The sequence below is a fragment of the Cibotium barometz genome, chromosome 21 (assembly GCF_041138505.1).
Source record: "Cibotium barometz isolate CiBa-2024 chromosome 21, ASM4113850v1, whole genome shotgun sequence".
Taxonomy (NCBI): Eukaryota; Viridiplantae; Streptophyta; class Polypodiopsida; order Cyatheales; family Cibotiaceae; genus Cibotium; species Cibotium barometz.
The window spans coordinates 56,461,979-56,489,720 of NC_141066.1; positions in this window are offsets into that span (position 1 = coordinate 56,461,979).

Here is a 27,742-nt window from a genome sequence, read left to right on the forward strand (position 1 = left end):
CCTACTCTCCCGTCAACTCTCCACTCTCGACATCAACTGGTATCAGAGCTCGCGGTTGCCGACGGTGTAGAGGCCTTCTTCATGAGTGTTGTGGGCTGATTTTCAGCCGTGATTTGAGGAGGATATTCAGCGGAGCTTTGCTTCTCCATTGCACTTGGTTTTGTGCTTCATTGGAGTGCACACAGCAGAGATTTCAACAGGTTTTGTTGCGGCAGTGTGTGGTTTTTTGTGGACAGCCTATTGGGGCTGATTTGGAGCTATTTTGCAGGAGATTTTTGGAGCTTTTGATAAACCCCTTGGTTGCCCCTCGATTTCCCTCTCATTGCTCCCTTTGTGGTTGAGATTGGAGGGCATTTGGCAACATATCTACATTGCAGCAGGTGCTTCTTGCAGTATGTTTCGAGGGCATGTTTAGCAAGATTTTTGGAGCCTAGATCTGCCCATTATTTGCTTGCAGGATTGCCCACACTTTGTGTGTTGATTCTCAGACCATAGCAAGAGTACAGGAAAAAGAAAGCGTATGTGCAGGAGCTACGATTCAGCACGTTTTTAGTCCTTATTAGCAAATTTTTCAGAATTCTATCCGCGCAAGGTTACTGGAAACGTCGTTCTGCACATTTTTACCTCTCACGCGCATCTGCAAATTCTGAACAGTTTGGGAGGTATTTCAAAATTACAGATCTGCAAATTTTCGCTCACAGGTCAAATCCTCGCAGGATGCATGCTTTTGGGGATGTAATTGAATGCCATGTATGTGCGCGGTTATGATGCAATTGATGTATGTATGCCATTTGTGATGTCCTTGCGGTAGTGCAAGTGTTGATAAGCTCTTGGTTTGCATCACGTTCTTGCAGAGAACACTGATTAGCATGTATGGTACATGTGGTGCACTTGTTTAGATATGACAAGTGCGTATTGAGCTTTATGTGTGGCATACTCTCTTGGATGCATATGCGTTTAGGAGGAAGCTATTGGATGCCATACATGCCTCACATGTTCAGAAATTGAGCTCTAATCAAGGGGCTTTTGAAGACAGAGGTGTTATTGTGCATTGGACAAACCGCAGCAGGAAGTACATGCCATAAATCCTCGTCAAAAGTGTTCAAATCAAGGGGCTTTTGCCTATTTGCAGTTCTGAATTGTTTGCCACAGTTTGGGGGACTGTTACATGCCTTTTGGTCACTAATTGAGCACTTTAAGTTGGGGAAATTGTGCCATTTTCTGAGTAAAACAGTCATTTACTGTTTCTGGACAGTTTTGGTGGAGCTTTCCTACTGCTGTACCGCATTTCGAATGCTATAAGTGTCATTAAAGCTTGTTGTACCGTTTCTGCAGCAAGTGGGAGGTGTTATTTATCTGGGAGTGTTTCCGTGCTTTGGAGATACTTTGCTGAGCACTTCTAAGTGCTTGCAAGAAAGTCATACACTTTATTTCTTGGTTCTATTTGCTGATATGGCTTCATCAGGAGAGAGCTCATCTTTGCTCCACATCCGGAAGCTTGAGGGTGCTAAGAACTACGACATCTGGAGGACCCAGGTGTACAATGTTTTGTTGCAGAAGAGTCAGCATCTCCCTATAAGGGAAAAGGGTGTCAAGCCCTCCGCCATTAGTGATGAGCAGTGGCTCAACGGTGATGAGCTTACGCGTTCCACACTCATGCTATCAGTTGTGGATTCTCTTCTTCCTGGGATACGAGATATGCCCAATGCATGGGTAATGTGGCAGCGGTTAGAGAACACTTACTCTCAAAAGAGTGCCACAGGCAAGGTTTATTGGCTCAAGAAGCTTACAAGCCTCGAGATGAAAGAGGGAACATCAGTCAGTGCACACATAAATGAGTTTAAAAGCATCTTCAGCCAAGTGCTTGCACAAGGGCTGAAACTAGATGAGGAGGTACAGGCTGTAATTCTCTTAGGTTCATTGCCAGAATCTTGGGACACTTTCAGGACAGCCACAAGCAACTCCAATTCTCTCTTAAATGTGGCAGATGTGGAGGGTGCCATCCTGCAGGAAGATATGAATCGAAAGAACAACTCAAGTGGGAAAGGGAATGCATTGCAAGCACGTGGCCGAACCAAGAATAGAGGCAAGAGTCAGGACAGAAATGGTAGGAGCAAGTCCCGCTCCAAAAAGGATGTTGAATGCGATCATTGTGGCAAAAAGGGACATCTTAAAAAACAATGTTGGAAGTTGAAAGCAGAAAAGAAAGAGGGCAAGCAAAAGGCAGATGCAAGTGATGATTCGAAGGCCATTGTGCCTCATTCTAAAAAGTCTTCTGTCAAGATAGAGGAGCTGAATTATGTGTCTGATGGCAGCCATTGCTCTTCAGATCTTCTTTTTACCTCTACTATCAGTGCACACTCTCTACATGCGGGATGTCTCTCAGATCTTAACACATGGCTGATTGATTCAGGGGCTTCTTTCCATGTTACTCCTTTCAAGGACAGCTTCAGCAAGTACCGTGTTCGGAAGCCTCAATATGTGTATTTGGGAGATAATCATGCATGCCTCATAGAGGGAATGGGTGATGTGAAATTACAGCTCTGTGATGGTTCAGCTTTCATGCTTCATGATGTTCGCTACGTCCCTGAACTTAAGAAAAATCTCATTAGTACGGGACAACTTGATGATATGGGATATCACACCACCTTTGGTGCTCAGAAGTGGAAGATAGTAAAGGGCTCCATGGTTGTTACTAGGGGTCCTAAGATGGACACTCTCTATCCATTAGTTGCTGGAAAAATTGTTGTATCTGGTGATGCTTCTGTTGCCGAGCTGCCAAAGGTTTCATTGTGGCATAGCCGGCTTGGACACATGAGTGTCAAAGGAATGGAAGAGTTGTCTCGTCTTGGTTACATCCCATCTCTTAAATTTTCAGATTTGAAAAATTGTGAGCACTGCATTTATGGTAAACAGAATATGTGTCCTCATAAGAGGGGTTTGGGTAAGAAAAGCTCACAGTTAGAGCTTGTGCATACAGACACATGTGAAATGCCAAATCTATCACTTGGGGGGGCAAAGTATTTTGTTATATTCATTGATGATGCCACACGTAAAGTGTGGGCCAGTCCTCTTCGTTCGAAGAGTGATACCTTCACGAAATTTAAGAAGTGGCTTGCCTTGGTTGAGAACCAAACGGGTAAGACACTCAAATGCCTGCATTCTGACAATGGAGGGGAGTACGTGTCGAAGGAGTTTGATGCATTTTGTGACTCCAAGGGTATTAAAAGAGAGATCACTGCTCCTTATAACCCACCTCAAAATGGAACTGCAGAGCGTATGAATCGAACCATTCAGGAAAAGGTTCGGTCAATGTTGTCACATGCTGCACTATCCCATGGATTTTGGGCAGAGGCCATGCAAACGGCCATTCACCTCATCAACATATCGCCTAATAAGAGGCTGGATAATAAGGTGCCAGAAGAGATATGGAGTGGAAAGCCTCCTTCTTATAAGCATCTGCGAGTCTTTGGTTGCGCAGCGTACGTACATATCCGCAAGGATTTGCGCAACAAACTCGACCCTAAGTCTCATAAGTGTGTATTCCTAGGATATGGTGATGATGGGGAGATGGGATATAGACTTTGGGATCCCGCACAAAGGAAAGTCATACGCAGCAACGATGTGATCTTTGATGAAAATAGCATGCATAAACAGCCCATGAATGCTCCAGAAGGCAGAAGGGTTGTATATGATGAAGATGCACATCCTGGACAGCAAAATGAGAGGGCTGTACCGCAGCAAGAACAGCCCCAAAATCAGCCCAATCGTACTGCAAATGATGGTCTTGATGACCAGCAGGAAGAGGGAAACGATTTCCCAAATGTTATGCCACCGCTTGAGGAGCTTCCTGACATTATCTTACAACCGTACCTTGAAGGACACATGCCAAATGATGATGATATGCAGGCTGAACAGCCAACAGGAGGTCAAGAACATAGGGTTCGGAGGTCCACTAGGATCACAAGACCACCTGATAGGTTTGTCCCAGGGGCTGATTATGTCATGCTTACGGATAGTGGTGAACCTTCATGCTTCAAGGAAGCAATGCAGAGTCATGATAAGCTCAAGTGGGAGCTTGCCATGAAGTCAGAGATGGATTCTCTGAAGAAAAATGGAACTTGGGATTTGGTGCCAATGCCTAATGGTAAAAAAGTATTGCCATGCAAATGGGTTTACAGGCTCAAAGAGATACCAAATGCTAGGCCGAGGTATAAAGCTAGACTGGTTGCCAAAGGCTTTAAGCAGGAATATGGTGTTGACTTTGATGAGATCTTTTCTCCTGTGGTTAAGATGACTACCTTGAGGACTGTCTTAGCCTTGGTTGCACATGAGAACATGGAATTGGTCCAGATGGACGTGAAGATTGCTTTTCTTCACGGTGATCTCCATGAGGAGATATACATGCAGCAGCCTGAGGGTTTTGCAGTAAAGGGGAAAGAGGATCTTGTGTGTAAGCTCAAGAAGAGCCTTTATGGTTTGAAACAGGCACCAAGGGAATGGTATCATAAATTTGATGCTTTCATGAAATCCCAAGGCTTCAAGCGAAGTGACACAGATCACTGCTTGTACACCAAGAGGGTATCAGATGGTAGTTTGCTAATTCTCATTTTATATGTTGATGATATGCTTATTGCCGGTAAATCTCTCAAGGAGATTGATGTCTTGAAAAAGGGTTTGCATCAGACCTTCGACATGAAGGATTTGGGACATGCCAGCCACATTTTAGGTATGCGTATCACTCGGGACAGAAATCAGCATTTGCTTTATTTGTCTCAAGAGGAATACATTGGCAAGGTCTTGCATAGGTTTCATATGGAGGGGGGAAAGACTATTTCTACTCCGTTGCCTTCACACGTGAAACTCAGTGCTAAGGATAGCCCGCATAGTGATTCTGAGAGGGCAGAGATGGCCAAGATACCTTATGCTTCAGCTTGCGGTAGTCTCATGTATGCCATGGTTGCTACACGGCCCGACATTGCCTTTGTAGTGGGAGTCATTAGCAGATATATGGCAAACCCTGGGAAGAAACATTGGGATGCAGTGAAAGGTGTCATGAGATACCTGAAGGGTACGAAGGAGATGTGCATTTGCTTTGGTAAGCATGATGCCATTGTTCATGGGTACACAGACTCAGACTATGCAGGTCATCCAGATAACCGGAAGTCTACTACCGGTTATGTTTTCACTTTTACAGGTGGTGCAATTTCATGGATATCTCGTGTACAGGGATGCATTGCCTTGTCTACCACTGAGGCAGATTATGTTGCAGCTGCTGAGGCTTGCAAGGAGGCCTTATGGCTTGCTCGGCTTGTGGCAGATTTCGGATTCCCTGGTGATGTTCCGTTCTTGCATTGTGACGGTCAGAGTGCCATCCAGCTGGCACGAAATCCTGTTTTCCATGCAAAGACGAAGCATATTGATGTGAAGTACCACTTTATCCGTGAGGTGATTGATAACAAGTTACTTCAGCTTGTCAAGATTCACACGGATGATAATCCTGCAGATCTTCTGACGAAGAGTTTACATGCCGAGCAGTTTGCACACTGCAGATCACTCATGGGTGTTGGATGAGGCCATTTACAGATTTGTGTTGGTCTTGTATATCATTGTATACTTGCTTTTTTTTTCTCACTCTCCTACGGGCATATTGCCTTTAAGTGGGAGGTTGTTGGGGTGTAAAGGCCCTATGTAACATTTGTAGTTTGTATACAATGTGAAACCGGTTCGTTGAACCGGTTCCACACTAACTCTAACACATGAATAAAACTCATGGGTTGTGGTGTGCCCATTATCCATTCTTCACACCCACACATTGTTGACTCTCGTCTCCTACTCTCCCGTCAACTCTCCACTCTCGACATCATTGTGGTATTGTCTCATTATATTGTGGAGGATGATTATCACCAAGGAGTAAATGAGACAATAGAAACAATCAAATGTAGATGGTGTACTGATATTAGAAAGCACAGAATATCCATCTCTTTTATTAGGGACTTCATCAATGCATGTGGTTGTAAGAGATCAAACCATGGAGGAGAATTAGAATGCTAAGCCAAAAAAGAGTACAAGCAACAGTACTAATTATAGATAAATCAAATGTAAAAAACCACTTGAAAGAGATAATGATTGAGCACAGAATATCCATCTCTTTTATCAGGGACTTCATCAATGCATGTGGTTGTAAGAGATCAAACCGTGGAGGAGAATTAGAATGCTAAGCCAAAAAAAGAGTACAAGCAACAGTACCAATTATAGATAAAGCAAATGTGAAAAACCACTTGAAAGAGATAATGATTGAGCACAAGGTTAGACCAGTAATGATTCGATCAACAAAAAAAAAAATGGTGCATCCAAGGTTGTGGTTGATTACATGTGTCATAGAGGTGGTAAAGCTAGTCGAAAAGGAACCATTAGGAGATTAAGATCAGCCAAGAAATGTGGTTGTCCATTCAAGGTTCAAGTGGAATATCCAAGTGGAAATTTAGATGCTTTGATTCATATATACTTTACTTATGAAAGTCGTAGTGATTTATATCACTTACCCATTCATCCAAAGGTCATTGAATGTTGCATGGAAGATCTATTTGACGTCGGCACATCTCGACATGTAGCAAAGATGTCAATGTCAAAGGAGAGAATTTATTTGAAACAAACCTCTTTACTTGACTGCACTATCTATCGGTTCTTTATGATCCCGAAGAAGGAAGTGGCTTTGATGTCATATGGAGTACGCAATGCTGGTAATATATCAATGATATTTTCTTAGTGACTTTTGTAAACTTAAATACTAAATCTATTTAATATAACAAGATCTATCTCTCTTTGTAGGAAAAATCTCAAAAGATGATTGGACCATGATGTACATCAAGTGTATGTGGTTGTCCATTAAAGATTCAAGTGGAATATCCAAGTGGAAATTTAGATGCTTTGATGATTCATATATACTTTACTTATGAAGGACGTGTCTGGAAGTCGTAGTGATTTATATCACTTACCCATTCATCCAAAGGTCATTGAATGTTGCGTGGGAGATCTATTTGACGTCGGCACATCTCAACATGTAGCAAAGATGTGAATGTCAAAGGAGAGAATTTATTTGAAACAAACCTCTTTACTTGACTGCACTATTTATCGGTTCTTTATGATCCCAAAGGAAGTGGCTTTGATGTCATATGGAGTACGCAATGCAGGTAATATATCAATGATATTTTCGTAGTGACTTTTGTAAACTTAAATACTAAATCTATTTAATATAACAAGATCTATCTCTCTTTGTAGGAAAAATCTCAAAAGATGATTGGACCATTATGTACATCGTGTTTAAAGCTACGTGAACAAAATAAGGTACCATTATGTACATCGTGTTTAAAGCTACGTGAACAAAATAAGGTACCATAATATGTTATTTGTTTATAGCATTCATCATGTCACATGGTTTTGTGCTTTGACTTGTTTAACTGACGACACTCTCATGTAGGTGCTATATTGTCAAACCATATTGTCCTAATGTACTAGAAGATAAGGATAAGCCATTTATTCTTATTATACAAGATGAATGGATGTTCCAAATGGCCACACGCGTCTCGCGTAATAATTCTTGGGCCATAGATAGCACCTTTAAAACAAATGTCTTTGGGCTACCATTGTATGCTATAGTTTTACCAAACCAAATTGGAATGGGCATTCCAATATGGTTCATGTTGTGCTCTAATGACCCAAGTAGCAATCAAGAAGTAGTTGCCTTATCAAAGACACTTCACATTTATTTTCAAAGAACGGATAATGTTCGGCCCACTGCTATTGTGATTGACAAGTCACATTTATTTTCAAAGAATGGATAATGTTCGGTCCACTGCTATTGTGATTGTGATTAACAAGTCACAAAAAGAGCTTGATGCAATACTTAAGGTCGTGCATGAAGATACACATTGTTGGATTGTTGATGATAGAAGCTATCGTCAATGAATAGCATGCCATGTTTTACAATGTTGGTTTCATACGAAGAAGGCATGGGTGGAGAATATTCTTCCATAGGTATGATTCCAAAAGCATGAAGCAATATTCCTCTAGGTTGTGGTGTGTTATTTTTCATTCTTCCATGATGTACCGGATAAACTTTACTTTCACAATTCGTAGCTTCTACACAACAAAAGTAAACTTGGACTGGTCCAAGTTTACTTTCACAGTCCGAGTTTACTTTTCAGGCAGAGTATTGTAGTTTCTGCACAATAAAAGTAAACTCGGACTAGTCCGAGTTTACTTTCACAGTCCGAGTTTACTTTCTAGGCAGGCAGAGCATTGTAGTTTTTGCATGCACAACAAAAGTAAACTCGGACCAGCCCAAGTTTACTTTCACAGAGCATCGTGGTTTCTGTCCAGTAAGAATAAACTCGGACCGATCCAAGTTTACTTGACCAGTCCAAGTTTACTTTTCTAGACAGGGCATTATTGTTTTTGCACAGTGTAGTAGAAGTAAACTTGGACCGGCGGTCCTAGTTTACTTTCACAGTCCGAGTTTACTTTCTAGGCAGAGCATTATAGTTTCTACACAACAAAAGTAAACTAGGACTGTGTCCGAGTTTACTTTACCAGATAGAGCATTGTGGTTTCTGTCCAGCAAAACTAAACTCGGACCGGTCCGAGTTTAGTTATTAGACCGAGTTTTCTTTGACAATGCATTCATGTTTTTGTAGAGAGCCTACATTGGATTATGTACCTTGAATTTAGATTCCAAAAGAAATTCATGACAAAGTTTACACATCTATGTGTAATCTCTTGTACACCAACACAGAAGAAGACTTCAAGATATAGTACAGTCAGCTATAGGGCGGTATTCAGCACACAACAATATCATGTGGTATGTAACAAATGGGTGGTGTGGTCACAATTGTATATGGAGGAGGAGGTGGCCTACATTTGGACGATTGTTTCATTATGGAAATGTTGACACCACCAACTTGGTGGAAAGATTATGACAATACATCAAGTACACCCTATTGGATGCAAGGATTAATAGATCTATGGTAGATCTTATACATGCACTTATTGGAGATTCACAAACCGGCACTCGCATAGGTGGAACTTTGCTTGAGTTCTTCAAACAAAAACAGGAGATAGGTTGACCGTTACTAATATCTTTGTAATTTGCAACTCGCATGAATCTTTTGCAATTTCCCATGTCATTTTCTTACATCTTATGTTGTGGCAGCTGATTGTGGACGTTACAACATCCATGGATCATCAAGACATACGGCACGATTGCTAAGGGGAGTGAATTCTTCAACATTATCAAGGTAATCCATCATGTTTGGAAATTGTGAATGAGATGACATTACTGTTCAAGATACAAAGCATCTCAACAAAAGCTCAATGGTATCATGTTAGCATGCAATCCAATTATTGTGATTGCCCTAATTGAAGCAGTGATTGTAAGCATCTCATTGGTATTAGGTTGATAATCACTAACCACTTTCCACATTTTCTTCCCATCTTGCCAATTGTTGATAGTGCACATGCATTGGTCAACCATGGCATCAATGAAGAACCAGTTCTTCAAAATGATGATCAAGACCTCTATGAGATGGGTGCAAGTGAGGAGTTAACCAAATGTATAGAGGAGTTTAGGGAAATCCTTTGTCAAATTGAAGATGGTTTCCAAAACAAATATGAGATGGAGAAAGCTATTCTACTACAACAATTAAAGATATCCAAGGATAAACTCATGAGCTTCTCCAAAGAAGGTTGACATGCCAACACGTGGGAGCATTATTCACCAAATTCAAGTAGATGTTACATGCACTAGATTGGGTCATGGAATTCCACACAAGATACCTAATAGTTTCGATGAGGATTCTCCCCAACCAACGTAAGCGTCCTCATGTTACTGGAGTTCTAAGGTGAAAACATCAAGGAGGCAAGCGTCGTGTTCGCTTTGAAAAGAGACTACGCATTTGGTGTCCTCATTGTTCTACAAAAACATTGATGATAGATCCCCTAGTTACCATATCATGTCACACTTGCCATGCATTATTGCCTTTGACCATGAGGCATGCCCCACTTAGCGTTGAGGCGACTCTCATGAGGTGCAAATTTGTGGCAATTTTGCACCTCAGCGTTACAGGATCATGGCAATTGAGTATGGAAACTCTCAAGGTGATGAGCGATGCTTTTTTTTTGCCTCTTCAATGACCGATCATATTGTGAAAGCATTGGCATCTCAAACGAGAATGATGCCATTAATGTACTTGTAATTTCATAATTCATGCATTGATATCATTTCTAAAGCTATTGATGCCACTTATGTACTTCTTATAATCCCATAAGCCGTGTTGACATCATTTTAAAAGCTATTTTTTATGAGATTCTTAAAATGTATTGATATCATTTCTAAAGATATTTTTGACCGGTCCGAGTTTACTTGCCCAGGCTGAGGTATTTCTGTCTTTCAAAGTAAACTCGAGCTGTCAAAGTAAACTTGGACTGACCCGAGTTTACTTTTCCAATCCTATTGCTTTGCTGCATCGTTGCATCTTTTTCTCTCAAAGTAAACTCGAACTATGAAGTAAACTCGGACTGATCTGAGTTTACTTTACAGCTTGCATTTACTTTGAGAGACAAAGATGCACCGATTCTAAGTTTTCTTTGGGAGACAGAAAGATACATTTCAGCAATAGGACTGGAAAAGTAAACACTAAAAGATAGTGTTAATGCGAGGTTGTTAAATTTAGACACAATTGAGTGGGAGCCTACCATATTACATCATAATGGTGCCATATTCAATAAAGAAGACGAGTAACCTTTGAGGATTCTCTTTTCTTTACCTTGTTGGTTAAATGAAACATCTAGGGTCATCTAATCATGTGTGCAAAGACAATCACATTGTAATATAACTCATTGTCTCAGTTGAAATTTGCTTTGTCACCATTTTACAGGGATAATTTTTTTACATAATTTAGTTTTTTTTTACAAGATGGAGTCACAATCACATATTGTACAGTAACTCATTTACAATAGAAGTACAATCATACTATAGTATATAAAGCTCATTGGGGCAAGATGGAACATAGACCATGTGTTACAGGTATATATTTTATCATATTTTTGATGAATTAATAATCGTACAAAAATATGTTTAATTTAATTTGTGCAGGATTCAGCTTAATGGAATATGCAAGTGAGCATAAGATTAATATATATGTCAAAATGTGTACAAAGTGATTTTATGTAACAAGGCCCACTAGCAATTTTATTTGGGGAAAGGTTTTTCTATGTACAAACCTTAGGGATTTTTGATATGATTAAAAATATGTAAAGCAATACCCCCAAAGTGGGAAAAGCAAGCCCAATTTGTACGCTCATCTATTCTTAGCTCCTTGGGCTATTTTTATGAATAAAATTATCTATATACTCAAGTCGTGGAATTAGAGCTACACTCTTGAGGGGGGAGATTGCACCTAATCTTGTCTTGATGGTGATGTTATTTCATTCCCTTTGCCTTGTGTTATACTATGTTATTTGATTTCAATTTAATTCAAGTCTTTGTTTTTAATTTTGATATATTTTATGAGTTTTAAATTATTTTCTTCAAAAAGAACAAAAAGGATCTCATGACAGTGGTATCAGAGGCTTTAACTAAAGCTTCATAAGGAAGCTTATTAAAAGCCTTTATATATATATATATATATATATAAATTAAAGCTTTTAAAAGTGCATATTTTGTTTTTAACAATCCCCTTGAAGAATTTTTTTAGATGACTAGTTCATTGGAGCAATGACAGGAGACGTTGCTTTGTCACTCGAGACTCGGCTCCCACACGTCATGAGCTAAGTCTTCGTTTACAATTACTCTTTACCAGTTGTAAATTAATTAAATTATTACATGCATATTTTGTGTTGTCCAATCAACTATTTTGCAGCCAATCGACACGATATCTAAGCTAAGTATTTACTATACTCTCTCTATTTATATTTTTATTTCAAATATTCAAGCATTTTGAGAGTATACCGTTTACAATTAAACCTTAATTTATTGTTCCTTGATTCTTTAAATTTGTTTAAAATTGTCAAACAATATCTTTGTAAATCCAAATAAATTTCATAAGTCATTGTTGAGATTATCACATTTTTTTGGGATGATTATTTCATTTTGCATGTGCAAAATTAATTATTTCAACATTTATTTTCTAGTTTTTAAATTAAAATTATCTAAAAAATATAGTTTGCATGCTAGAAAAATCCATAAAAAGAAAAAGAAAACTTTGTTGAAAACCTCAAAAAGCTTTAACTTTTGGGAGTAAGACCTTAGATCATAGAGACCAAAATCTTGCTCCAAGAATTTCCTTCAAGGCTTAGAAGAGACCCTAAATTCTTTGTTCTAGCCTAATTATTTTTGTGATGCAGAAATTACAATATTTTCAAGCTATACACAACAACGTGTAAAAAGTTTATTTCAACTACAAATGTAAATTAATCTTTCATCATCTAGACTTGTTCATTTAATCAAAATATTTAGAATCAAATTTATCCATTCTTCATTTATAATCTCACATCCCCTCTCAAACAACCTTTCCAACTCAAGGTTAGCATTTTCCTATCCTTATAACCATAACCAATTTAACTTTTATTCTTATAATGTTAAGTTTCTCATGAGATTCTGTTAAATAACTTTATATATACCCTATCCATAGAAGTAATAACAACTAACATCTCTTTTAGTGTCAAAATTCTTTTGACAGATAATTTCAATGACACCAACGATGGAGGTATGTATATATTCACTTCCTTCTATACAACTTTTTCATAAGTATTTCTATAATATCTTGCCAACCTAAGAACCTAATTAATAAACCATAGATTCAACATTAAGATTAGTTCAAGTTCAGTAACTTAAATAAAATTTCTAGATAGAGAAAATTTGTGTTAGAATTTAAGTTTCAGAGGGAACTGGCCACTCCGCCTCAAACTTCTATCTGAAGAAAGTGATGTATGGAAATAATCTGGTGGTATGGGACATCAGATTGGTGAATCAGACTATAACTAATGATGTCTACTCAGATGCTTAATGATGCCATCATTTTCATATTACCTTGAATTCTGCTCCATGACCTTCAATTGGTGGTTTTGAAAGGGGGAACCACATGGAATGAACTTATGTGCTGACCATAGAAAGTAACTTGAATGAAAGATAGATTTTCAGATTGGCATAGATCTACATAGGCAAGATTTTCTATAACCTTAAACATATCTCAACACAATTTAAAAGTTTTCCTTTATTTAAACTTGAGAAAATAATTGTATGAGATCTTCATCAAATATTGAATCATGTAGAAAGATGCTTCAACATATCACTTATGGGACATGCTTTATAAAAAATAAAAAAAATGGGACATATCACTTATGAGACCTAATTTTTTTTGTTCCCATCCTCATCCTCAGTTTTTTATTCCCCATATGTTTCACCATATGAACACCATATAAACATTTGCATATTGGTACGGTTAAATGCATATGAAAAGCTCAAACAACATAAATTTTGCTCTGATTTTTTGCACTTAGAAATGAAAGTATATTTTAAGCTACTGCCTTTCAAGCTTGATTTTTTCTCTAGTATGGAGTAATGCTTAATCACTTGTATTTTAAATTATCATGTATTTATGTGTATCATTTAAAAAATCACTTGAAAAACTACAGCCTCTATGTTTTTCCATGCGAGAATACCATAATCCAAAAATACCTTCATACTCATATGTGTATGCCATATGAAAAAACTATGATATCATGTAAGGCCAATTTTGACACTCCCTTCTCATTTGCAAATGACCTTAATTTAGCATCAACTTCCCAAAGGTTAAGGTTGTAAATGCCTTTTTGTGTTCAAAAGCTAATGTAAAGACCTCTCTATTTTTGTGTTCATTTATACATACGAATTAGGGGCTTTGCACCCTCTTGATGCAAGCACACACACCGCACAACCTTATAATGGCCAAGAAAGAGTATTGATCCCACAACCTCTTCTTAGAGAGGCTTGACTCTTACCATCTTTGTGTTTTTTCAAGTTTATGTATTAGGTCTTGTCATAAAACCGAAATTTCTCTCAAGGATTCCCTTGCACGGGTATTATCAAGAAAGGATACCTACATTAGTTACCATATTGATTATTCGTAATGTGCCTCAAATCACTCAATTTATGATTTAATTCTTAAATTTTCTATATAAAATTGCATGAGATATAGGTGTTTACAGCATCATTATAGACGTAGAGAGAGAGAGAGAGAGAGAGAGAGAGAGAGAGAGAGAGAGAGAGAGAGAGAGAGAGAGAGAGAGAGAGAGAGAGAGAGACATATTTACATCTACTAAAGGCCAAATTGGCCAATAAGATAAAACTTGTAAGTACAATGTGTTTATTTCCTTTGGACATCTCTTGCCAATAACAAAAAAATACATCATATTCTAGAAAATGGAGTGCAAAACTATTTGTCTAGTATGCTATAAAATGTACAATAATGAAACATGCAAACTCTCTCCATCCTTGGTCCATGGGAGGGTGAAGGATGTCGTACATCAGATCAAGGCCGAGGAGTGCTGCAATCTCTATTTTGATCTAGCCTAAGATGCTTTGATGCCTCCTCTATTGCTCTTTGATGTTGTGTGAAGATCTCATCAATTTAGGCTTGGTGTGGTCAAGGTAGGCAACATCCAGTAAGTCGCGGTCTCTGGGCTGCTGAGATCTTTGTGGCTCTCCGTACAAAGAGTCCTCTATTGGTAACAAAGATTGGCTCTGGAGATGTTTGATTGGGGTCTATATTCATGGAAGGTATAAAAAAGTTGGTGATCTGAGTAGTCTGAGCTGAGCTTTGTCATGGAATTTGTTCCTATAGTAGGCTCTCTCTAAGATTGCATAGTCCCATGAGGAACATGTCCACACATCTATAATCATGGTAATCCATCATTTTACTAAGTGTACCGAATCCCTCTCTGAATAATCAATAATATCTTCCTAGATCTCATAATACATTGGGCACATGTAGACATAGTGATCCTTTCTCTCTATCTCGTTACGCATAATCAGGCCTTTGTGAGTATAAAGAAGTTGGTGATAAGAGTCTGAGTTGAGCTGGGTCATGGAATCTGTTCTTATAGTAGACTCTCTCTACGATTGTGTAGTGCCATGAGGAACATATAAACACATCTATAATCATGGTAATCCATCATTTTACTGAGTGGACCAAACTCTCCAAATAATAAATGATATTGTCCTGGATCTCATAATACACTGGACACATGTAGACATAGCGATCCTTTGTCTCTATCTTGTTGCGATATAAGCTGCATAATCGGGCCTCTCTGGGTAGCCGTGTTGAAGAACTTGTGAGGTACTGTAGCATTCCAGGAGCAGTGACGGCCACGTGGAACAAGCTTTTGTGATGACTCCAGGTCTAGGCAGGGGAGTCAATGCGGGTCCATAGCTCCAACTCTCTAGACAGAGGTGAGCATCTAAAATGGGGCCTCTAGTACCATAGGGGATGCAGCAAACTCCAAGTGCACTCTCTCATGTGGTACTCATTATTTGATGTGAATCATTTGGGATACATACTTGGTGTTGCTCAATCTACCTTGAATCCTCTAAAGATAGGCTAGGGGCCCACACAAGGGTGGCATAAAATATTATTGTTGTAACCAAGGTCTCAATAAGCCAACCCTTTGTGCAAGGCTCATGAAAATGGGACTCGTTATATTGCCTCTCTAACTAGGTAAGAGTTGTGCATCCTTGATTCAATCTGTCTTTTGAAGCATATTTCATGGAAAAACACCCTTAATTGCTAGTGAAGATGATCCCGAAGTACACATGCGCGCATAACCTCCACCTCACTCATGTGTATATGATCACTATATCTCTCATTACTCGCCTATAGTTATGAAAAACCATCACCTTGGGCTTCCCAAGGTTTACTTGACCTCTTTGAGTACAGAAATCCCCCAAGGTATCCATGTGTTGTTGAAGCCCCTTGTGTGAGTCAGCAAGCAAGACTATATCATCAACATATAGCATCAGTGTGATCAAAATACCAGATAGTGGTGCCCCACGTCCACCTCCTCTATCTATGAAATTAAACATCTCATCCATGTATAGTCCAAAAAAGGTTAGAGACAATGGGCACCCTTGCTTATTACCAATGGTGCTAGAAATCTTTGTTGACAATCCTCTTGGACATCAAACTCTCCCCACGTACTTGCTCATATAGTGTGATGATTCCCCACATCATTTCTAAGGTAACTCCCAAATTTTGTAGCCTCTGGAGTATCCACTCCTGTGGCACTATATCAAATGCTTTACGGAAATCCACAAAGCAACAATAGAGTTGATAACCATCTGCCTTAGCCTACTCAATCATGCTCCACAAGGTAAAGATGTGATCCAAGATAGAGAAATTACCTCAAAAGCAAGGTTATCCTAGAGTACAAAAGCCCTCCCTCTATGCCAAGGCATTGAGTTCTACCTCAAATGTCAAATTATATAGCTTGGCCAACATATGGTCAATCATGATAGTACTATAGTTTTTGGGCTCCATAGGGTTTTTATTTTTGTGAGTGGGGGTGGTGTTCATGGCCCGTGTGTTGGAATCCCTCAACTAGTTTCCTATTGAAGAGATGTGTGCAATAAAGGGGGCCGATCATGGTAGTACTATATTTTTTTGGGCTCCATAGGGTTTCTGTTTTTGTGAATGGAGGTGAAGGTGTTCATGGTCCAAGTGTGTTGGAATCCTTCAACTAGTGCCCTATTGAAGAGATGTGTGCAATAAAGGGGGCGAGTTTGGTGGGGTGTATGAGGTGTTTTCTCCTCTTGTCCCTGTGTGATTGTAGGATCTCCCATGTTGTAATCTCCTTGTGGCTTTGTCCATCATGGAGATGGTGAAGAAGGTAGAGGTGGTGGGGCGGGTCTGAGGTGGATGGGGTAGTAATGGCTGATGGGGGACATGATAGAGTGACTTAGCATAAGTGTGCCATATATAGGGATCATAGATGGATATGGATACTCGGGGATCTTTAATCTTCTTTGAAGCCTCATTTGATTTGTTGCTCAAGAATATTTTATAGAACCCCAATATCTCTCCAACTCGTATGCTTACTTTTTACACAAGTTAGAGACTAGTTCGATATCCATGCCTCTCGATGTGTGATCTCTCCTCTCTCCACTTGGCTTTTAGGCTTCTACACGTCTCTTGACATTCGCCACCATTGTGCCAACCATTATGGGGCATCATTCCAGATTCAACTTTGAAAGTAGATTGAGATGTATGAGGAAAGCTAGATAGAGTCAAAGAGTGTAGTGAGGGTGTCAAGAGGCGCATGGGGATCCATGGAAATCAACCTCAAACATAAATTTTTATGGTAAATAGAATCTTACTCGTGGGTGAAATGGATGATAGTGTAGTGTGTAGTAGTAGGTGGGGGTGGGAAAATATGTGTGATCTGCCCCCATGGGACAAGTAAGTACTATAAAAGAGTGTATGATTTGGGTGGTCTCCAGTGACCCCAAGATGTAATCCATGATGATACTCTCTCCATGTGGAAAGAAAGTAAGCCCTCCGGATTGTGGCCATCCCGTTATAAATAAAAAGATCGTGCTGTGATCCCACTTCAAAAGTTCTGTTCTACATCTCGTACGTCTCCAATGTATATGTGTGGGAATAGACACAATAGGAGTATATATTAACTCTTGATTTTCTCTGATTGCTTGCTTCGATGAATTGTTGCATTTTGTGCAGTTGAAGCTCTAGAATGACTCCTATTGTGTCTATCCCTACTGTGCTATCCCAACTCTTACCTAGTTAGAGAGGCAATATAACTAGTCCCATTGTAGTCTGGTAGCAAACTCTGATATTTACCCTCTCAAGGGTTCTAAGCAGCTTAATGACTTGAATTGACCAAGCTCTCATACCAATCGAAGAGGATCATAAGCATAAGAAGCATGAAAGGAATACTAATCACCCCCCCTCCTTCCCACCTTTCTTTTTCTTCTTAATGTCCTTTTTTTACCCAAGGGATAAGTATGAAGAAGATGCTTAATACTTGGTAGGTCATGCATATGATGTTGTAGGAGATGCCCATGCTATAGATTCTTTACATTCATGCATGTGGGGATGGGGTTGATGCATATTTAGAAGAGGTTTATTTAAGATGAAATGAAGAGGGGAGGGTCTTCATAAAGATGTCATGGTTATAGGACAAGCTGATGACGAGGATGGTAGAAGTGGATTCCACAACATAAATGCTTACTGATAGGAGATGCATGGCCATGTGTATAAGAGAGAGAGAGAGAGAGAGAGAGAGACGTATGTGTGCACATGTCTTTGAGGTGACAGAAAAGATGAGAAAGGAAAGTGTTAGAGAGAGAGAGAGAGCTTGAAAGTCAGAGATGTGCTACACCCCAGGGCTAGAATTTGAAGGTTGCAGTACCCTTCCAAGTGGGTCAAAACCTTCACAAGAAGGCTCAAAACACAATTACCCTTCAAAGAAAGGGAAGGGTTTTGGGAAATTTAGTTATATGCCCTTTCAATATCTTCATAAAGAAAAGCAAGTTAAAGAAAAGCCCCTCTCTTCTCTTCTCTATATTATCTTAAGGAATAGTTTCACAAAGCTATCACGTGGCAAGAATTTGGAGGTTCGGGAAAGAAAGGAGGAGGTTTGGGTAGAATTTGAATTTGGAGTCTCAAAGACGTGGGAAGCACGGGTTGCCCACTAGTCAAAAGAAAAATAGGGGTGCCTTTCAAATTCTAGGCATTCGGCGCACATACACCAAAACCGTCTGGTGAGAGGCTTCATTCTATTGCCTTTTGCAGTGGTCCGTACAGCTTTGTAGTGATCGGGTATGTACGATCGAAAATGGAACGACTAGGGTAGTGCCATTTTGTTTGTTTGAGTTTGATTCCATTCATCCAACTGCAAATGAAAAGTTGCCACCTCAAAGCCCAACGAACGGAGGTGAACGGCTCTCGACATCACCTCCAAAGCTCACCAAACGGAGCCTTTTCATGTAAGGAAAAAAAGTGTGTGTGTGTGGCAAATCCAGAATGGGAGACAAAGAATAGGAGAGAAAGTAAATGTGTGTGTGTATGGGTAAGAGAAAGAATAGGACAAAGAGTAAATGTGTGTAGAAAGTAAATGTGTGTGTGTGTGTGGGTAAGAGAGAGATTAAGCTTCGTTCTATAGTGAACGAGAGAGAGAGAGAGAGAGAGAGAGAGAGAGAGAGAGAGAGAGAGAGAGAGACGTATGTGTGCACATGTCTTTGAGGTGACAGAAAAGATGAGAAAGGAAAGTGTTAGAGAGAGAGAGAGCTTGAAAGTCAGAGATGTGCTACACCCCCCAGGGCTAGAATTTGAAGGTTGCAGTACCCTTCCAAGTGGGTCAAAACCTTCACAAGAAGGCTCAAAACACAATTACCCTTCAAAGAAAGGGAAGGGTTTTGTGAAATTTAGTTATATGCCCTTTCAATATCTTCATAAAGAAAAGCAAGTTAAAGGAAAGCCCTTCTCTTTTCTTCTCTATATTATCTTAAGGAATAGTTTCACAAAGCTGTCACGTGGCAAGAATTTGGAGGTTCGGGAAAGAAAGGAGGAGGTTTGGGTAGAAATTGAATTTGGAGTCTCAAAGATGTGGGAAGCACAGGCTGCCCACTAGTCAAAAGAAAAAATAGGGGTGCCTTTCAAATTCTAGGCATTCGGTGCATGTCGAGTATAGAGGCAGAGTACAGAGGAGCTATGGTGGCAGCATGTGAGGTAGCTTGGTTACGCAAGCTATTTGCTGATTTGGGGTTGCATGTGGAGAGAAAGGTTGTCATATCTTGTGAAAATCTTAGCAGTATACAATTGGCCATGAACCCAATTTTTCATGTGCGGACGAAACACATTGAGGTACATTACCACTTCATCAAGGAGAGAGTGTTGGCACAGGCGAAACCGACTTGGCCTACATCAGCACACATGATTAGGTCGTTGACATCTTCACAAAGGTCTTGGAGCTGAGAAACTCTGCAGATTTCGAGATATGCTTGGAGTTCATGAGATGGAGTTAAGCTTGAGGGGGAGTGTTGACATGTCAAGATCAACATGAGCTAACACTTGCAAGAAGGCACCTACATGACCGTTTGACATTTACATCACTGACGAGTTTGGTAGCTGGCACCGACATATCTTCGCCAAAGATTCTACAACTAGACTACATCGACTAGTCCACATCTACCCACTCCTCTTAGCATGTTCACATTATGGACCGCTTGTATATACTCTATTATGTGTGTTAATCACTTTATCTTCTTTGTTTTGTTATGTGAAGAAGAAGAAGAATTTTCAGCCTCTCACCTTGTGTGTTCTCCTCTAGGGTTTGTGTGAGTGTGTGTGTGCTTGCAAGAGCTCAAGCTCTCTTCCCCCGTACATCTTTTCATGAATTAGCAAGCGAACGCCCGTTCCCTCTAACCGAAAGCGAATGTCCGTTCCACTCAGTTTTTTGAAGTGAACGTCTGTGGCTTACTTGCCATGCCTATTCCATTCTAGACCAAATTTTGAATGCCCGTTCCCTTCTCATTTTGCAAGTGAATGACCGTTCCACACTGCACTTAACTTCGAACACCCATTTCCCTTATCATTTGAAGTGAACGCCCGTTCTATCCTTTAACTTTAAAGCGTATGTTTGTGCCAATCTCGAAGTGAATGCCCATTCCTTCTCCCCTGAGGAGTAAATGCCCGTTCCCTTTACATTCTGAAAGTGTATGTCTGTTCGCTCCCAAACGTATGGCTGTTCCATTTCAAATAATAATAATAATAAATAAATAAATAAAAAATTGTAATCACTTTGCTTAGAGGGATTTAGTACTATAGTTCCATATTTTCATGCACCTATGATCGAGTAGACTGGTGCAAAATAACCCTCTACTTTGACGAGCGAACTCTCAGGAAGCTTCTTCGCTGATAAGATCGGACCCATCGATCAATACTGAGTGGAGTCAAACGGTGCTTGTCTTTCACAATACCAATGAAAGCGAAGACCACCCAAGCACGGGACAAGGGACACTAGACCTTGAAACTGGAGAGCCAAAACTTCAGTGTAATACCATCTGTCCAAGAGCAAGCTCTTGCCTCTGCCACACATTAGCAAAGAAGCCTTGCTTCGAGACTACATGATTTTATCCTAGGAAATACACAATCAGAAGAACCTCAACCTAGGGTCAGAGGCATGCACTAACCCTAAGAGAGCGAGCCTACTCTGTCTCTAGGCCCTAGAGCAGAAGTAGGACAAAGTGAAAGCCAATAGACCTAGATAGAACCACCCGTCTAGAGAGTCGTAACTATTTCGGGTATAGCTAATCAGTTTAGGGCCCAAGGACTGACACAAAGTCCAGGGTCAGCAGGTCCATCATCACTGGGACTAGGAACGTTGCATCAAGGTAAAAGGGTCTACCCATGCCCTTCACATCAGCCCCGGTCCGCGCTTGTATATTAGCAGTACCCACAGTAAGGAGTCTACCCTAGGTACCACATGGGACCACAAGGGGTACATCTAAACCCACCAATCAGATAGAGGCCTATGATATATTATTCTCCTAGTCTTGATCCTGCTCCTCCACCAACCCTTCCTCAAACCATACCTGTGTCTGCCATGGCAGGGATGATGCCAGAAATGTTGAGATTGGCCATGGAAATAGGGAGGGGGGTGGCTGCAGGTATCACACCTCTAGCAGCACCAGTACAACTTGCACTTGTACTAAGGTTAGAGTGGAATAAACTCGTAAACATCTCAAAACTTATTACAAAATTTGATGGGACCATAGATCCGATCAGACATCTAGAGATATTTAATCAAATTTGTGATGACTTCGGCCATGTGGAAGATCAAGTTGAGGTGAATGCCTTTGGTCTCACCCTTGAAGGGAAAGTAGGCCAATGGTTTCGATCCTTGAAGAATGAGGATAAGGCCACCTTTGAAGCTTTGAAGAGGCTTTCAAGGTAGGATATTCCCATCAAGGTACTAGGTGGATCCCCGTTTTAGAAGCTACATAATGTAAGGCAAAAGATAGGCGAGACCATCAGAGACTATATCAATAGAGTTAGATATCTCCACTCGCGCTGTAGTGTCAGAGAGACAAGTTCTTTGACGAAAGGTTAATAGGGATATTTCTAGAGGGTCTTGATGACATGCCCTTTCACAACTCATTGTATGCCTTGGGCCATACCTTCTTTGAGCAATGCTGTAAGAGTGCTATGGATTTCAAGGACAACTTCAAGGGGACTCGTTCCTCAGAACTCCACAAAGGTACATTGGAATCTTCTTTCAAGACCACTAGTAGAAAGCATGATGGCAAAAGTAAGGAGTCCACATCGGGACATAATGTGAGAAATTGGCTGCTGCTTTTATGCAGCACAAACGACCCAACAATGGAGAACCAGACAAGGTCGGAACCAAGGAGGCCAAACTCATCTTTATCCTAGGAGAGAACTTATATGGTGCCCTACATGATGTCAAGCTAACCATATGGCAATAAAGTGTCCACACTTGAGACCCCATCCAAGCCTCTACTGTACATACTATGTCAAATGGGGAAATCATGGTCTCCAATTGCTACCATCATCAAGCTGCCTTAGCAAGAGCCCTACCTCAGGCGTTGCCCACCAACCCTAGGTAACCGCTAGCCTTGCAGCACCTGCGCATCATAATGCACCTCAACCTAGCCAAGAAGTGGCCCAAAGAGGAATCTTAAGGGTACTTGAAATGCCCTTACCACCTCCATTTCTTCCACCTTAGCCCTGTTGACAAGATGTGCACTAGCTCGATAGATAACCCTCATGGAACTCTTTAAAGATGGGAATGAGGGGGAAATTTTAAAAGTTCCTATCTATGAAACCCAAGAGCCTAGAAGCCCACCCTCACAAACCTTCAGTCATTATGTTATGGAGGGAGATCAAATATACCCTATGTACTTAGCAGCCCCAGTACCCCACGGGCCGAAAACATGAATCAGATGACAAAATGACCACCCATATAGTGCTATGATTGTGCGAGACCTAAGTGTCCCAATAGGAAGGGGATGGCGAGTACCTCTATAGGTGCTTCTGCTATGACCCCATTGTGTGTTGGGTGTGGTATTGATCATATGTATAAGGATTGTCCGCTAAGACCAGAAATGACTAGAAAGGCTCATGAAGATAATCCTAGCAGCCTTAACTTGCTAAGTGTTAGAGATGGCTTCATTTGAGTCATCTCGCTCAATGTTATCATCACAAGACTGCAAAACCAATAGAGGGCCGCGGCACATGTTGCTGCAGAGACATCAACTTCACAAGTTGAAGGCCCAACAAGATCCCCCGAACAAGCACAACAAGATTGGCAAGGGTGAAAGCCAAGTAGTTATCAAAAGTGGTTCCAAAGATGACACAACCACTCATCCTTTGACCTCTTCATCTTAAGAAGAAGATTTGCTATGTACTGCAGCCCAAGCCAAAGAACCCATTGACACCCACCACTTGCCTAAAAAGCTCACATAATATCCTAACCCCACTGAAGAAAAGGAGAGACTCCTGGCAGCCCAAGAGTTGGTCAAAGAATGCCAAGCGCAATTGGAAGATGACCCTCCTACCGCATACCTTGAGCCATGCCCATCGATCTCAAACCTGAGACCTCATGAGGAAGCTCAGGTGTATCCAAGAGAGATTCCAAACCAGCCGTCGTCACACAAAGGAAAATAGAAGCAATAACCCCTACCCCCAGCAGGGAGACAGGGTGGCCGAATATCTTAGGAACCTGGGAAATGACCATTTTAGGGAAACAAGTGCAAAATTCCCTATTCCTATCCCTTACACACAAAAGAGCTTAAGACAAAGCCAAGCCAACCTTCCTCATGAAATAGCCCTCGTTCCAAGAGACATTGCAGGTCTCTCTTCTTTCCTCTCTTCTCAGGTCCAAGTCTCTATCGACACTTTGCTTAAAAGTAGCCCAAGCCTATGGAATGACCTGAAGGATTGGATGAAAGGACACCTCAGGGCAGGCATGCACGAAACCATGGAGCCTGACAGCTCTAAGGAATATGAGGAAGAAGAATTTTGGCATACCCCTTAAGGTGATTGGAACCCCTACGGTTCAAGTGAACAAGCTCAGATAGTACTTCGAAGGTGATGAACTCAATTCTGCTTTGCCGATGACCTTCAATGGCGACTAAGTTATAGCAATCTTGGATGGTGGAGTAGGTGTGTGAGCATTGTTACGAAGAAGCAATGCTGAGGAAAATGGGGAGCACGAAAAGGAGAGTGAGGGATTGTGCACCTCTTCCCACAGCTTGAGGACTCTGAGAACTGGATGCATATCCTTGCTACCCTAGACATTCTACCTACAAGAACTCGTACAAGGATTGCCACCAGACGGGCAGGAGATCACATCCCCCCTTCATGCTCGCAAAGTTTGGTCACCAACGGAGCATGTTTAGGTGCGATGGCATGGGGAAGAGCCGAATTTTTCATGGCCCCCCAAGCACTAGGAGACTTGAAAATCTACATTGGGCGCTAATTGCTAATCTAAACATGCTCTGATGGTGGTGAGCAATATTTGCGAGCATATAGGGTTGGGTCACCATTAGGGCATGTTTGGGTATGATGGCATGGGGAAGAGCGGGATTTACTATGGCCTCTCAAGCACTAAGAGACTTAAAAAATCTACACTGGGCGCTAATTACTAGTCCAAACATGCTCCGATGGTTACCAAACTTTGCAAACATGTGGGGCCCCACTTTCTCACAACGTTTGGTCACCCCATTGGAGCATGTTTGGGTACGATGGCATGGGGAAGAGTGGGATTTTCCATGGCCTCTCGAGCACTAAGAGACTTGAGAAATCCGCACACGGCACTAATTGTTAATTCAAACATTCTTTGATGCTAACCAAACTTTGCAAGCATGTGGGGGGAGGACCCCCTCCCCACATACTCGCAAAGTTTAGTCACCATCGGAGTATGTTTGGGTGCGATGGCATGGGGAAGAGTGGGATTTTCCATGGTCTCTTAAGCACTAAGAGACTTGAAAAATCCACCTGGGTGCTAATGGCTAGTCCGAACATGCTTCGATGGTGACCAAACTTTGCGACGAGCATGTGGGGGTGGGTTTCCACCACATACTCCTAAAGTTTGGTCACCACATCGGAGAATGTTTGGGTACGATGGCATGGGGAAGAGCGGGATTTTCCATGGCCTCTTGAGCACTAAGAGACTTGAGAAATCCGCACACGGCGCTAATTGCTAATCAAAACATGGTCCGCTCTAGTGACCAAACTTTGCAAGCATGTGGGGGTGGGTACCCCCACATGCTTGCAAAGTTTGGTCACTAGAGCGGACCATGTTTTGATTAGCAATTAGCGCCGTGTGCGGATTTCTCAAGTCTCTTAGTGCTCAAGAGGCCATGGAAAATCCCGCTCTTCCCCATGCCATTGTACCCAAACATTCTGGTCCCTCCACATGCTTGCAAAGTTTGGTCAGCATCAGAGCATGTTTGGGTACGATGGCATGGGGATTTTCAACAAACAATATGATAGCCAAAGTGTCAAAAAAATCCAAAAATCATGAACACAACTAAAATGCAATGATTCTTAATAATGAAAAAAATCATAATGATATAAACATCAACTAAGTACATCAGAATGTGAGTTAACCCAGCTACTCTGGGTTTAGCCACTAACTCAATAGATCAAGGCATAATGAAAATGACCCTAGCTAGCCTGAGATTAGTCACTACCAAAATATCTAAGTACAATGTAAGTGAGCTAACCCAGCTAGTCTGAGTTTAGTCACTATCAATGACAACCCAATCAAAATTGTCATCTCTGACTGCTGATCGATGTGCACATTGAGAAGGCTATGCCTGCCTGTGGGGGTTGGCGAATATCTATGGGGAGGTCTACCTCAAAGGTAGGATCATAAGTTGGTGCTGGTGTACTCGAGAGCTCATGAGTCCCATAAGCTGCTACATCCATCTCCCTCTCTTTACGTTGTGTTACTGCAAGACGTCTTTATCTGTAAACCCAAAATCTGTATTTGGCAACGGTCCGTGCTTGCCACTCTGTGAGTGTAAGCTCCTCTGCTATAAGGGCATGCTGCTCATGTGAAGCAGCATTACTGCCAACACCATCACCCAAGGTGCCACTGGGACTAGCACCACCCACAAGCTCGTGTGCTCTGAGCCGGATCTCCTAAAGGACTCTCTGGTATCCATCAAACTTGTGTGCACTCCACTCAATCTTTGGAGGCACCTCAGGCTCCTGATCTCTGTCATCGCCGGCATCGAGTCCTAAGTCACTAGAGCTGATGTGGCGTGCCAGTCCTAGCATCGACGCGAGCGAAGCCTGGGTGAAGATTGTTAATGCCAAGAACTCTGTATGTTGCTAGGTCGACTCGTTGCTCAGCAAGAGGGACATGCCGAGAAGAGTACTAGGTCGACTCGTTGCTCAGCAAGAGGGACATGCCGAGAAGAGTACTAGGTCCTGTGGGTGATGCAAGACAAATGGAAAAAAATGTCCACATCCTAGAGCATATCTCTACGATGGCATGGGGAAGAGCGGGATTTTCCATGGCCTCTCAAGTACTAAGAGACTTGAAAAATCCTTACTGGGCGCTAATTGCTAATCCAAACATGCTTCGATGGTGACCAAACTTTGCGAGCATGTGGGGGTGGGTCCCCCTTGCTTTCTCACATAGTTTGGTCACCATCGGAGCATTTTTGGGTACAATGGCATGGGGTAGAGCGGGATTTTCCATGGCCTCTCGGGCATTAAGTGACTTGAAAAATTTACACACGGTGCTAATTGCTAATCCAAACAAGCTCTGATGGTGATCGAACTTTGCGAGCATGTGGGGGTGGGTCCCCCCCACATGCTCGCAAAGTTCGGTCATCATCGGAGCATATTTGGGTGTGATGGCATGGGGAAGAGCAGGATTTTCTATGGCCTCTCGAGCACTAAGAGACTTGAAAAATCTACACTGGGCACTAATTGCTAATCCAAACATGCTCCAACGGTGACTAAACCTTCCGAACATGTGGGGATGGGTCCCCTGCACATGCTCTTGCAAAGTTTGGTGACCATCAGAGCATGTATGGGTACGATGGCATGGGGAAGAGCATGTATGGGTACGATGGCATGGAGAAGAGCGGGATTTTCCATGGCCTCTCAAGCACTAAGAGACTTGAAAAATCTGTATTGGGCGCTAATTGCTAATCCAAAAATGCTCCAATGGTGACCAAACTTTGCGAGCATGTGGGGGTAGAACCCCCTAAATGCTCACAAAGTTTGGTCACCATCGGAGCATGTTTGGATATGATGGCATGGGGAAGAGTGGGATTTTCCATGGCCTCTCAACAAGCACTAAGAGACTTGAAAAATTTGCACTAGGTGCTAATTGCTAATCCAGACGTGCTCTAATGGTGATTAAACTTTGCGAACATGTGGGGATGGGTCCCCCCCACTTGCTCAAAAAGTTTGGTCACCCATCAGAGCATGTTGGGTAAGATGGCATGGGAACTCGGGGGGGTTACTCATAAATATGTAAGCGTAGCACGTGGGTTCAACAGAAAGGGTTTTTTAAATCCCTTTTTTATTCATACGTAAGGGTACCATTTAAAGGAGGTATTTACAGATTGAATAGAAAAAGGGTGTGTTTCATTCATAAAAATTTCTCAGATAAGGGGTTTTTAAATTAGGCCTTGAATGCACGT